General features: G+C 40.3%; 1 long non-coding RNA gene across 1 annotated transcript in view; it reads left to right on the forward strand.

Annotated features, from left to right (window-relative positions):
- Nucleotides 1-13560, forward strand: part of LOC118168589 — a 202658-nt gene that overhangs the window by 2869 nt on the left and 186229 nt on the right. The window lies entirely within an intron of this gene.

The following is a 13560-nucleotide window of genomic DNA, read 5'->3' on the forward strand; positions in this document are numbered from 1 at the left end:
GTTACCAGCGCAAACAATGCAAAACGAGAACGCTCTGTGAAGATGGGGAAGAGTACGCAAATACCACAAGAAGAGGTCTTCGCTAGTCTTCTGTGTGGAGTACCTGACAAAGAGTTGGTGTAGCCGGTGTTCTTATAGGTCCAAGATGAGTTGCAACGCCTGTCTGTCTTCTGTTGATGAAGTCCCTATAGGAAGAGTTAGTTAGGTGCTTTGCTTCTGCTTAAAAGCTTTAAAAATAAAAATAAACTAATTGATTGAAACTAGGTAGTGTAATAATCTGTGCTAGAGTGTACAAATAATACGTAAAACTATGGCAGGTGTTTCTGTGCCACAAGGCAAAACAGGAGCAAGGAGGGATCTCGTGCTGTTGGAACGGAAGCGCACAGCATGACGAGATGAATGTGGTTGAGTTGGGAAGAGGGAGTAATGCCTCTTGTATGAAAATAAAGGCATACATAACAAGTCCTTATCCTTCCCTCTCCCTAAAAGCACGAGTGCTACTCAATGGTAACACACTTCAAGAAGTTAGAAGGACACACTGGTCTTCTATCAGATGTATGACTGTTTTCTTTGGCTTCCTTGCTCTACAGCATGTCAGAGAGGCAGCGAGGTAGTGGAGATCTGCAGAACATACTGTATCAGCAGCAGCTGCAGCAGTCACTGTTTGGCTCTCTTCAATGGGGCTGTTCTGGCGCTTGTGGTGGTGGTCAGTCTCAAAAGAGCGTGGTGTCAGGGGATCTCAGGGCTGAGTCAGTGTTTCTGTGGTTGCAAAAGGAATATGAATGCTGTCTATAAGCATTTAAAACTGCTTAGAGTATAAAGTATGAAGTTTGAACTTAGGTTGTCTAGCCACAGGTCCCTGTGTTATTTAGTTCTGGCATTTGGTGTGGAAACTCTGCACTGGAGCATACTCTTGACGCTTTTAACAGGCTTAGGGTATTTTGTCTGTTAAAATACTTCTTGCTATCAGAGGTTCCTGATGAATGATATACCCAAAGATGCTGGTCAGTTGTTCCCTCCTGCCCTGCTACATGTGAAGTATGAATATCAAATGTTGCGGTAACACAACAAATGTAACATTACAGGGACAAACCTTACCAGTGCTCCTTTTGGCTTGGAGATCTAATGGGAAAGGTTGGGTATAAGCTCCTGGAATTCTCTCTCTTACTGAAGGATAGATGGTCCTACCCGTTGCAAGATAGATTGTTCCCAGGTACCTGAGCCTCTGACAGATTTCAATGAGATTGACATCTTGCTTTTGCTCATCAAGATAGATGTTTCTTAATGTCTTCAGCATGTTGACAATGAGTTAAGACAGCTTTTAACTATTAAGCAGCTTCTAACTACTAGGATAAATCTGATGCTGGTAGGGAGTTTGTACTTGCACTATTTCAGCTCTTGCTCTTGGAACAGCTTAAGCATTCTCTTTCAAAATGCAGTTGGTAAAGGCAGATGTCTTCCAAGTAATTCAGCGTTGCACCTCTTCCTAGCTAAGTGCACCTACTGCAGTAGCTAGGAAGTACTGGTAATGGGTGCTTCAGTGGGACCCTATTGAGAAAATAACTAACTGGGGAGGGGAAGGCAAGGGAACTGAGAAATAAAAACACAGAAACTGGCAGTATCGCTTTGATTTGTGTCTCTATGGGCTGTTGTAGATCATAGCTTATTTCCATCCCTGTCCTTTCAGGAAACGCTAACAGTAAAAGCTAGGCTAGCCAGAGGGAGGCAGAAGCACCTGGTTATAGCAATCTCAGAAAAATGTTCCAATCTGTCCCAAATACATTATAAAGAGGTGCCAGATCCACGATTACCAAATTCCAAAATACATATGGCACTTATTGAAATAAATGCACCAGTTCACATCCCCTATTGTTTCAGCATGCTTGTTGCATTTTCCAGGTAGCCATTCAGCAAATGACCAAATGTTTTGGAGCTCCTTTTTTAATAAAAGTATAAACAAGAAAGGAAAAAACGTGATGTTTGTAACCTTCCCCTTCCATGTATTTGCAGCTCATTTTGGCCTGCTGAGGCTTGCAGCCCCAAACTTGCAAATTCTTCACCTAAACAATTTGAACTGTCATGGGAGGTAAGGTATTAGAAATGACACACAACCTGTTCCCCAACACGTCCTTTCCACTATCTACTAAAAGACAAACCTCTCTAGTATATTCTATATTAAAATGAGAAGAAACTGTTGAAGAAAATTAGCTAGTTGTCAGGAGTTCTTTCTCTTATATTCCCGTTTTAGCAGATGGGTAAGGATTGTGACACCTTGCTTTTTATCACAGTTCAGGAGGATTTTAAGAGCAAGACAGATACTTTGCTACAGCTGATATATTTTTAAAGTATATTCAAGGAGAAGCTTTACCCTTGGTTAGACAGTACCATAACTCTCCAGGAGTGAGGTAATAGGATGCAACTGGTTACTGAACTGCTTCTTTTCCTAATTTTGAAATGGATTTTATCTGGTAATAACCATCTTAAGTAAACTCAAGGAAAAACAAATTATGTGTTTTTTTCTAGTAATTCATTGTATACAGCTGGTTACTAGAATATAGATTAATGGTGTAGAATGAATTGTTCACTTAGGAAAATATACGGGAAGACTGGTACCATTCACATCAAAGCTTCATTGACTCAGTATGGTGTTAAATTCCAAATCTGTGGTTCTAATGTGAAGTGCAATTGTACAGTAAAATGAATTTGTTTTGCATGTGAGGCCTCTTTGCACATCCCCAACTACGAGAATAACGATCTAATATTCCTGTTCATCAGTGACAAGGAAAAGGGATTTCTTCCCTGTAGGTGAACATTTTGGGGGTCAGGATGCATTAGAAATACTGTGGTAACTTGGTTATATGGTAATAGTCATTTTAGATATTAACTAGAAAGCTGAAGTTAATGTATGGCAAACTTTAGTTTTGTTCTTTCTGAGAAATGGGAAATGTAAAGTTAAATTCAATCTTTTATTAACAGTTTGACCCATTGCAGATTGTGACTAAGTATGTAAAATACAGTGATGAGGCACCACAAGGATTGCAATCATACACTTCAGGATCTTATTTAGTTTGGGCAAAGCAAGAGAAAAAATAAATTAAAAGCATTTTAATAAGCTGAGGAGGAAAGGCAGAAAACTGTTCCCTTGTGAAGCCCCTGGAGCAATAGTGAATTTCCCCTTGACCAAAATGGAGTGGCTTTGCCTCCACTGGGGACAGCATGGAGTCTGAACATCATGGAAAAAAAAAAAAAATGCAGTCACAAGGCACTTGATTTGCTGTTGGCTGCTCTGCTAAAGCACTCAGCATCTGCCTTCCCTAATGACCACTGCGGATCGATGGTTTAACAGGCACGAGTACTATGGCAGAGAAAGAAGAAAAAGTGCAAGTGTGTGCAGGGTCAGAGGCAGTGTTTATTTAAACGGGGTTTGTTCTCAAAGAGATGGGAGAAAAAGAGCAGTATCCTATCCACCTGGTATAAAATAGACTTGAATAGTAACAAGCGTGGTCTGAAAAAATAGCTTTTTACCAGTGAGATGACATAAATCGTTTCCGCTAGCTGTTTGTTCTTGGTGTTGTATCCCTCTCATGAGGAATTAAAACGTATTTTGACTAAATGCATCAGTTTCCATTAGTTCTGTACTTGTGTCGAAGTTCATCAACAACCTAGAGACAATTACATGTTGTTCTCCCTTACCTATGTATCTTAAAACCTGTCAGCAAAAATATTTGTAGCAATGAGCTAGAGCAGAGGTGAATGCCTGGTTGAGATTTTCTATTGCTTTCAAATGTAGCAGCACAGGATTTGAAGTTTGTTAATCTATGTGCCACAATACTGAAGTCAGTTGTGTGCCTACACACTTTTAATTCCTTGTGTGCTGTTACCTTAGAGCTACTGAGATGGCTTTCTAGGTTTAATTGTATTCCAGTGGCTTTCTGTTGTCAGCTTTTCTCTTTCACAGCCAGAGATCTCAGTCCGTAGATCTTCAGAGTGACTGGCATTTTGCTTAGTATTTTGAATCCGGTCAGATACCACAGAGGGGAGCAGCAGAGCCTCTCTGCACAGAGGGGCTTGGACTCCTGATCCAAAAGGAGATGCAAAGCATGTGGGCCACTTCTAGTGGCAGAAGATATGCAGGGAGCAAATCCCCACCCTTGCACTGCCCAGGCAGAAGTTTCCAGTTGGGAAAAAAACGATTGCAAGTCTGTTTTGTCTTTGCAAGTCTGATTTTACCAGCTCTAATTGAATGTAGGATCAGGTAATGATATAAGCTGTATCCCTTAACTGTCTCTGTTCACAGACCCGTTTTATTAATAATATCAGGTATTCAGCTCTTAAATTCCTTTTCTATTACATGACAAATTCCTTTAGTATTATGTGATCAATTTACTGTAACCCTTAACTAGGACACTTTACCAGAAATGATAGCAGTATGTGCTGAACAGAATAATGCAATCAAGTTCTCAATTTAGTCTTGAAATACCTTCCTATTATATTTCTCCCTTGGGAAGGAAGTCCAGAACGAATGCTCAGACGTGTACTATTCATAGCATGTAGCTCGCAAAGAGGCTAATCCCAGCGTCTGATAAAGCATTATTTAAGTTTTTGGCAGTCGCTATGAGTTTTAAATCCCACCACAAAGATTCAGTTTGAATGCTTTTCTGAGGATGGTTTCCAGGAATGAAATGGTATGGACGGCTTTTACCTGCACGTATGTATCACCGTTCTTCTTAGGGTGTGTTGGACTTTCTGGCTATCTGAACAGGAAATGGTAACTGTGGTTGAGTTTCTGTACGTAGGGCTTTGCTCGACGTAAAGTTAGCAATGGAAGCAAATGGTTATGTGCTTTCTATTGTGTATGATAAAAATTCCACCCACAGAAATAAGGCAGTAATCCAAGACTAATTGGCATATGATCCCATTGTCAGTAAAGTGCACAGAGAAATATTTGACTTTTAATGCTGAATAACCAGAAAAATTGTGTGGTTTCATTTGTTCTCTCCTAGGAGATGGCAAATTCTCTTGAAATACCATCAAGCTGAAACATAAATGTGACCTCCACTTCCAATATGTATGAGCAGTGAAGTCATTAATATTTTCTTATTAATGTAAATGAGCTAGGTAAGAACAATTGATTTCTTCTAGGAATTAATTGGACGTGATCAATCCCCAAAACAAGCGTGGCAACACGGTCATTCATCTGCTGCTTGATGTTGCAATAGGCTAAGCTTGCCCTTTCAGCTAGGAAAAGACGCTATGCCCTGGGGAAAAGGCTTTGAATCATTATGCTATTGACAGTAAATCGTGTACTGCTGTCTCACAGCCTCATCACTCTTCATGTGGAAGTTGCTGAGTTCGATTGTTTGTTTCAGTATTTGCCTTGTAAAGAGTATCTCTCTTCAAGCTTGCATTTCTTCTTTGTAGTAAAAATAAGGTGTAAGGAAAGATGAATTTGATGGTAAGAGGGAGTCACCTGCCAGGTTGGTATAAGCTTTCAAAAACAAAAAGCATGTGAAGTTTTTTCCTACCTACAGAATACAGCACCAGTGCTCATGTCCTACCTTCCTACGGAAGCAGTTGTTCTGTCTTAGAAGGGTTGATGTGCTAACAAGAACAGGCTTAGTGTCATGTTCATTTGGAAACTGGGGTTGGAGAAAATGCTTTCTTCCTCAAACTGGGTGTCTCAAAACCTATGTAGGAAACTTTAGGTGTTGGAAATGGTAAGTAAGAAAATGCCATGATTTCATGGATGTGTAGATCTTAGGCTCGCTCTTGAGTAAGATGCTTTTGCTGAATGCTACCACTGAAATAATCTGACCCATCATGTGTCTGTTTCACATTGGTGTGAACACTGAATTTGTCTGTGGCTGTCTGAAGAACTTTTTTTGTTTGCATTTCAGGGAAAGGAAAATTGTAAAAAGCACCTTAGTCTTCATAAATGTGCACAACAACTTGCTCAGGCTGAAAAGTAGTTCACACTAAGGAAATGACCATAGTGCAGAAATGGTTTCTGTAATGTGAAGCTAGAATTTCTTACTGTTACTGGAGTAGTCAAGTAAATACTTGCTTTTTAAATTAATTCATAATAGTTATTTACTGCATGATCCAAAATGTGACAAGAAAAAAAAAAAAAAAAAACAAAAAAAAAAACAGCATTCAAATGATATGCTAAGCTGTCATCAATGTAACAAAGCAGAGATGAGATCTGCCAGCATTAAGTGAAAGTTTGAAACAGTGAAGTTCAGTTTTCTATAATGGTAAGATTCTCAATTTATTGGAATATTTTATCAAGACCTTGTGTCTTTCATTGCTTGTCTGCGATCTTTTGCAGAGTCAGTTTCTTCCTTAAGTATGGTGGTGTTCTATTTCAACCAACAGTTTCTAAGCTAAAGTAGGAAAGAGTGAAATCCTGTCGCCTTTGTTGGGGGGAAAAAAAAATGTAAGGATTAAAAAAACTACATGAGAGGCCAAGAAAAGCCACAACTGATTATATTGGTTGTTGGTGTAACTCTGGGTCCTCTGCATCTTCCTGAAGTAGGGTTTGCAAAGATGGGGCTGTTCACGTGTTAAATCACCGAGTTTTGTATTGAATTTGCTGTGAACAGCAGTACCATTGGGTGCAAATCGCTGTCCTCATGCCTCCTCGCTCCAAGGTTATCCAACTTGTGCTTTTTAGGACCTGACAAAAACCTGATTGATCTGCACTGTGGCACATCTTGCCCAAGTCCTGGTAGGCACTGTGCTGGTGCTTAGTGCTCACCACCACCCACGCACATTCTGCGTCCTGCTGGTTGTCACACCTTGTCACGCCGCTCCTCTTGGAGCGGTGCATGTGGCTCACAGTGCCTACAGCTGCGGTTGTGACATTTTTGTAGACATGGTTGTTTAAGAATTTTGGAGTCCACCCAGTGAAAGTGAGAAAATGAGTTCTGTCTAGATCAAGCTTAATACAGCTTTACTTTCAATGCTATTGGATTTTTGTTTCTGAACTCAACTGAGCAAGATCAAGCAGAAATTGTTGTGTGAAATATACTAGGCAGAATCACTAGCAAAGCAGGAAGAAATTCTGTACTTCTGAATGACTGCACCAACATGTAGGGCAGGGGTTCCTGTGGTTTAGAGGAGAAAAAAAAAAAAAAAAAAAAAGTGAAAAAAAGGTTGTTTCTGTTTGGTAAGTGAGCAAAGCTACATGAGCTGTAATTCTTGTAACATGAAACTCAGATCCTCACACATCGCATCAAAGCGAAATTATCTGGAACTTTATCCTGTGACATGGTGTATGACACGTTTTGAAGCTGTTCAATCTGAGAAAAGGAAAATGGCACAAACTCTTCTTGTCTGCAGTCTCAGTAATGTGAAAACCATGTATTACTGACATGGCCAGTTTGAGACCGTAGGTGGATGCCTGAAATAAATTGCAAATGACTACTGAACAATTTACAGGAGATTCATTATGCAAACATACATGGACATGCTCTGCTAGTCGGTGGACATAGGGTTTATTCTGGAATCCCTGCAGTGTCTGAAGCTGGCCGTGAGCACGCACTGTGCGCTAATTACAACAGGAAAACCCCAGACCCCGTGCACTGCTCTGACAAATTGCTCCCAGCGGTATCTGAGCTATTTCGCTGTTGTCATTACAGCAAAGGCAGGATATTTGAAAAGAGTATGGTCTCTGCAATCTATTAAAGATATTATATCCCTATTTATAGCCCAGTTCCATGAATAGAAAATTCCAACAGAAGAACATTTGCTGTAGAATTTTTGGAATACGGAGCTTTTAAAGGTGGTTGTTTAGTTCATTGGCCAGGTATTTGGGAAAAAGCAATTAAAGTCACCTTGCTCATTAACCTTTCAGTTCCTCACAGAGCACTCAAAGCTCAAGGAAGTGATTGCATTTTGATTTGCAACTCTTCAGTGAACTGGACCTCAACTTGTGTGTGTGTGTATTGTGTTGAAGCACAGCCTCTAAACACTTGCATATGTTTTAGTTCTTCCATGGTTTAACATGATGGACTTCTAAATCGTTGTAGCTCATGGAATCCAATAGTTCTTTGCCATATGCTTTGTTGAGTCCTTTATACCTTGGCAAAGCAAATGTGAAATACCAGAAATATTTGGTACAAAGCAGTAGCGTGGTCATTGCTAATTCTCAGTAGTTGAGAAGACTGAAGAAATTGTAAGCAGTAGATAATCAAGACAGTGATTTATATTGTATTTGGATTTTGCATTATAACTTGGAAGAATAGACAGCACAAATGTTATCCGTCTCACTGAACTGTTCATTAGTCTGCCTGTACCTTTTATAAGGTACATCAAGGGACAAAAACTGTGCCCTATCCCATTGATCTGACCAATGGGTTAGCTGAAAAACTTTTTTTTTAAACAACATACAAGTCAGCAGAGGAGCTGAGGAGTGTTTTGATTCTCCAACTAATTAGAAGTAGCGTGTGTTGGTGGAGATCAAGTCCTTATGTTAATCTTTCATTTTCTTCCAATAGCAATTAAAAATAATAGATTAAAAAAAAAAAGAAAAAAAAAAGAAAAAAAAAAACATAGGTGAAATATTTTTGCTGTCTTCTAGTTAGAGAAAAATAACGCAGATGCTGGATGAAGCTTTTTTGCTACTTTAGTCTTCATGAAGGCATACAGAAATAAACCTGAAGCACAAAGCCTCTTAAAATGCCAAGGTTTTTCATCTTCTTGGCACCTGCGACACACAATCATAACACCTGATGAATCCTTGTCACCACAGAATTTTCAGCATAAAGCACTGTATGACACTGTGCCTGAGGATTGTGACTTTAGGGGTTGGCAAACACTGCATGTGTACTTGAGGTAAAAAGTTCAGCTACTGATTAAGGTCTGGAAGACTGGAACTTTTTTCCACCAAGATTAGAAGAGACCTTTGGTTTTCATTTTTCTTTGTATTTAGTTTCATGACATTTTGCGAAGTGAATTCTTGCTGCAGAGGCAGGAATTGTTGGTTCTTCCTGTCTCCCTTTCTCTGCCTGTTGTCTGCAGTAGCATAGCAATTCAGAACTGAAGTGGTTTGGTCCAACTAAAGCAACTGGGCTGAAGAAGGGACTTAATGACATGTCATGGCAAAAATAGTATTTTCATATTCTTATATAAAGTGCTGTGCTGTTCGATACATTTGGAATACCATTCTACTAAATTGCACTCTGTAGGCCTGCCTGTACTTCTAAACTTGCCAATTTTTTCTTAGGAATTAACAGCGTAACATTAATTGCCAAATTACGTGTCTGGGTTTGTGGTTTAAATGTGGGGGAAAAAAACCCACACACTTCTTTTAAAGTTCAGACAGAACTTGTATCTTTTAATGCAATTACATTCTCCAAACGAAATGAGCCTCAGCACTAGAGAAGGAGAAGCACAGAAATGAAGGGGCTTGTTCAGCATGGTTTGGCAAGTTTGTGGCAGCTGCTGATTGCTTGATGCAGCTAGTGGTGTTCCTGGTCTCATCACAAATCTGGCCTTGTTTAATTATGGGGTGAAGGAGTTTTGGGTGTTTCATGGTGGTTCTAGGGACATTTGTAAGAAAAATCAAATAGCCATTTAATGTTACTGACAAAACTGTTCATTGAACGCACTGTTATGCGCTGCTGTAAACTTCACCTTGGCCAATTTTTTATTCCTTTGGCACTCCTTCGATAAGAAGTAATTAACTTCATGTGTAGCAAATGGAAAATAGTAGCCCTTCCACCACGATGAAATGCTGAAATCTGAATGAATGATGAAGCCTTTAGAATTAGTGGCACATTGCTGCAGTGAACTGAGAGAGCGACCTGCCCTGCAGGAACAGGGAAAAGCAATAGGGTTCGTGTCCCATCTGTCAGGAAGGTGTAGAAGACATTTCTTGTTACATAATGGCTGTCCCATTCCTTGAAATATTGTGGGGATTAGAAAATACCTTGCATAATTTATGTACACCACCTCTCTTCCAGAACCATACATTACAGTTCCCACAGACAGATTACTCTGACATTCTGAGCCATATGTATGGTTTATGCAGGTAACATAATACTTTCAAATTATATGTGCTATGAGCCAATAAAATTAGTATGGGGGTACTTATGCAATAGCTTCGTAACAGCTAAACAAACAAAGGTTTTTAAAATACATCTCTCCTAATATTTCATTGGGCCAGTCACTGACTTTTATTTTTTCCCTCAGCTTTAGTAATGAAACACAGCATTAGAAACCAGTTGTTACTAGCAAAAATGCCAGTGCTCTCAGGCATATGTGGGACTGCACTCTTTTATGTCTTGTACTCAGATGTGAATTTCTGAGATTCAAGGGCGATTTTCAGCTGACCTGATTTAGGATTGCTGCAGAACCATGGCCGGTTACACCTGCTTAGCATCAGGCTGCTTCAGAGTGAGACAAGATGCTGCTGCTGGATACACTTTCTGAGAGGGTACTTTACTATTCCATCCGTTTTTATTTTTGCATTGGCAGCCTGTGTTATTTTTCCACATACCTTCACTGATTCACTTCCAAAACAATTACCAGGGCATTTCATTACGCTATTTTTTTTTTGTTTGTTTGTTTGTTTTGGTGTGTCCTGCTGGTACAAAATCACTGGCTCTATTTGACTCCTTGAAAGTGTGATCCCACGAGCTGGAAATCCACCCAAGGGTCTGTGAAAAGGGGCAAGAGGATCGTGTCCATGGTAGCGGGGTTGTCTGCTGCCAACCCTGCAGAGCTGGGGCCAGGATGGGGTATGGGTACACTCAGCTCTGCTGGGCTTTGGGTTCGCTGCACCGCCTGTCCTGGCCCCACCAGGAGCAGCACGGGGCCGGCCTTTGGCTCCGCTTCCAGCTGGGTCAGGCCAAGCTTCTGCAGGCTTGTCAGCGTTACTGCTGTGAAAAGAAAAAAAAAAAAGAAAAAAAAAAAAAAAAAAAGGCCTGGCTTTCCCCTTCTTAGGAGGGGGCCAAGTGTTTGTGTGGTCGTGATGCGTGGGCGAGAGGCCCTGCTAGCCCAGCACATGTTACGTTTGACTTGAATCGTTTCCCGTTCTGGTGCACCTTATAGCTCGAGGCTGTGTGCTAGAGCAAAGGCAGAAGATGTATATGTGGGAGCATATGGCTGGAGCAGGGAGTACGTGCAACAGTTTGTGCTGGCAGCCTTAGTATTTGACACTTTCTTCAAGTACGCTCCTTGGTGTCTCTACTTGCTGTATTCCTAACCAACGGTTTAGCGAATGGGGAGACATTTTGATTAGGAAAAAAGCACTGGAGAGGAATAGAAATTCTTTGATACTATTCCACTGCAAAAGTGCACAGACAGAGCTGTCCTAAGGCATTACACAGGCAGTCATCTCCGACGTGCTGGACTGAAAGACTAACCCATGGGTTTTGCTCAATCAGCTAAAATACAATTATTTTAAGATATGTTACTGCACTCATTTCAGTTGAGTCCTTTTCCTTTTTTAAATCCCATTTCTAAATTTGAGAACTAACTTCTACTTAGAAGAAATACTTGTTAGTGTACAAGATGATTTGAAGGATACAAAGCTAATAACAGAGGAGATGATGATCTTGCAAAGATGAGGCCTGCTTCTGTTTTCTACACTGAGCAGTGGAAATGCTTGGGACCTAATGTGTTCACCTGATGAATAATTTCAGGAATGGCATATAAATACTTTGTTGAAATCCATGGTTCACATTTACATTTCTGAATTTGGTTTCTGACCTGATTGGTATTATAGTAACTGAAATTTGGCTAGTCGTAACCTGCTGAAATTGTAAGTGTCTTACTTTTATTACTATCCTAAACTGGTAGCAAAATTTAATAGCACTAGGTGGTTGCTGATAAAGTTTCAGCTGATTAAACTTCCTCACACATAAGTGCACACACACATGCACTTCTAAGTAACTGGAATCAGAAACTTTTTCCATGCTGTAAAACCAGCAGGTAGGTGCTGTCAGCAACAACATCTTTGTTTTGTATTTCTCTCCAGTAACTATGGGTCTGGGGTGGGGGGGAAATCTGACAAATGTTCAATCAATTCTGCACAAAAAGCAGGGAAAGGCAGATTCGATTATTTTATGGTATTAAATATCTAGGATGCGTTAAAATGAGATTGCTGTCAACAAGCCTTACTACTTGATTATCTGACTTACTTGAGCATTAACTTACGTCCCTGTTAATTGACTTGGTTAGCATTGTATGTAAATGACACATGCTTCACCTTCCTATCATCACTATTTTTAATACAAAGAGTTATTAGTGATAGAATGGGAGGAGAAAAATGCTGTAGGAACTTAATGTCGTTGCACTGATATATGTGAATATCCTTGCAGAAACTTAATGGCCTTTTCATTGGTTTTGGTGCCTTGATTTCATGAATGCTTCTTCACAAAATCAGCCTTGGGTTTTTTGTTGTTTTAATGTTGGCTGTTTGTGTGCTGCCCTGAATGCTTAGTAAATCTTATCAAGTCAACAAGTGGGGGGTCACTGCTTCTTCTTGTGTTAAAGATGGTTATTTATAGGAAAGATCTAATAAATACTTGTTCTGAAACTGTAGTTTGTGAAATAACTGATGCTTGAAAGAAAAGAAATATAAGGTAAGAGCCCTGTTTTTCCTTCTGACATTGCTGGGTATAGAGCAGTGTGAAAAGGACTTACCTGTTCCAAGTCTTCCCCCTGCTCCAAACACAGCAAGAAACTGTTTTACGGTGTAGGATTGCCTGGGTGGTTATCTAAATCTGACTTCTTTGGCAGTGTTTTCTCCGTGTGCTGTATTCTGGGGCATTACCAGGCTTTTTCTGCCACATCCAATAAGGAAGCATCTGGGTCAGAATATCTCAATGAGACCAGATTTCTCTGGAGCCAAGTTGTGTTCCTGCCTTGGATTCCATTCCAAAGTACCTGCCTTGAACTAGCTGTACTTGTTGAATTCAGAGGCACAGGAGGGGGTAAATCATATATTTTGGTACAACCCAGAGATGTTTTTGTGTTGTGGAAAATCAGAATATTAATTCTGCAGTCCCTCTGATGAAAGTAATTGTTAGCGGGTCTGATACGTGTAAGGAGTGGATGTGAACACCCGTTTGTAGATACAGGGCAATTTCAGAAGCAGGCTGCGTTGCCTTTGGGATGGCAGGTGGGATTTGCGTGTGGCAGGAGCCTTGCACGGTACTGGGACTGGCTTTCCCAGGGGAGAACCATGGAGTCTGGCAGGGCACTGTGGCCTTGGGAAGCCCCAGGGCATGACCGGCTGCGCTGGGTGGCAGGGGGTTACCTGCCTCTGGCTCTAGAAGGAGGAGCAGGATGACATTTTAAGGAGTGCCAATTTCTCTCTGCATTTTGCTATAAGGCTGAAATTAATCTTGTGCAAAAGGCAGCATAAGGTCTATTCACACCTCATTCTCAGTTCAAGCGTTTAAGTTGGAATTAAAATAAGATTTTGTGGCAGCTTAATATTGAAGTGGCCTTTTGAAATGTTTTAATTTAACAAATGCACACATTTCCTTCTACATTTTTAGCATTTCGCACTTAGATTACTTAGGTTATTTCATATATTTGAATCTATCC

Source organism: Oxyura jamaicensis, chromosome 5, assembly GCF_011077185.1.
Source record: "Oxyura jamaicensis isolate SHBP4307 breed ruddy duck chromosome 5, BPBGC_Ojam_1.0, whole genome shotgun sequence".
Taxonomy (NCBI): Eukaryota; Metazoa; Chordata; class Aves; order Anseriformes; family Anatidae; genus Oxyura; species Oxyura jamaicensis.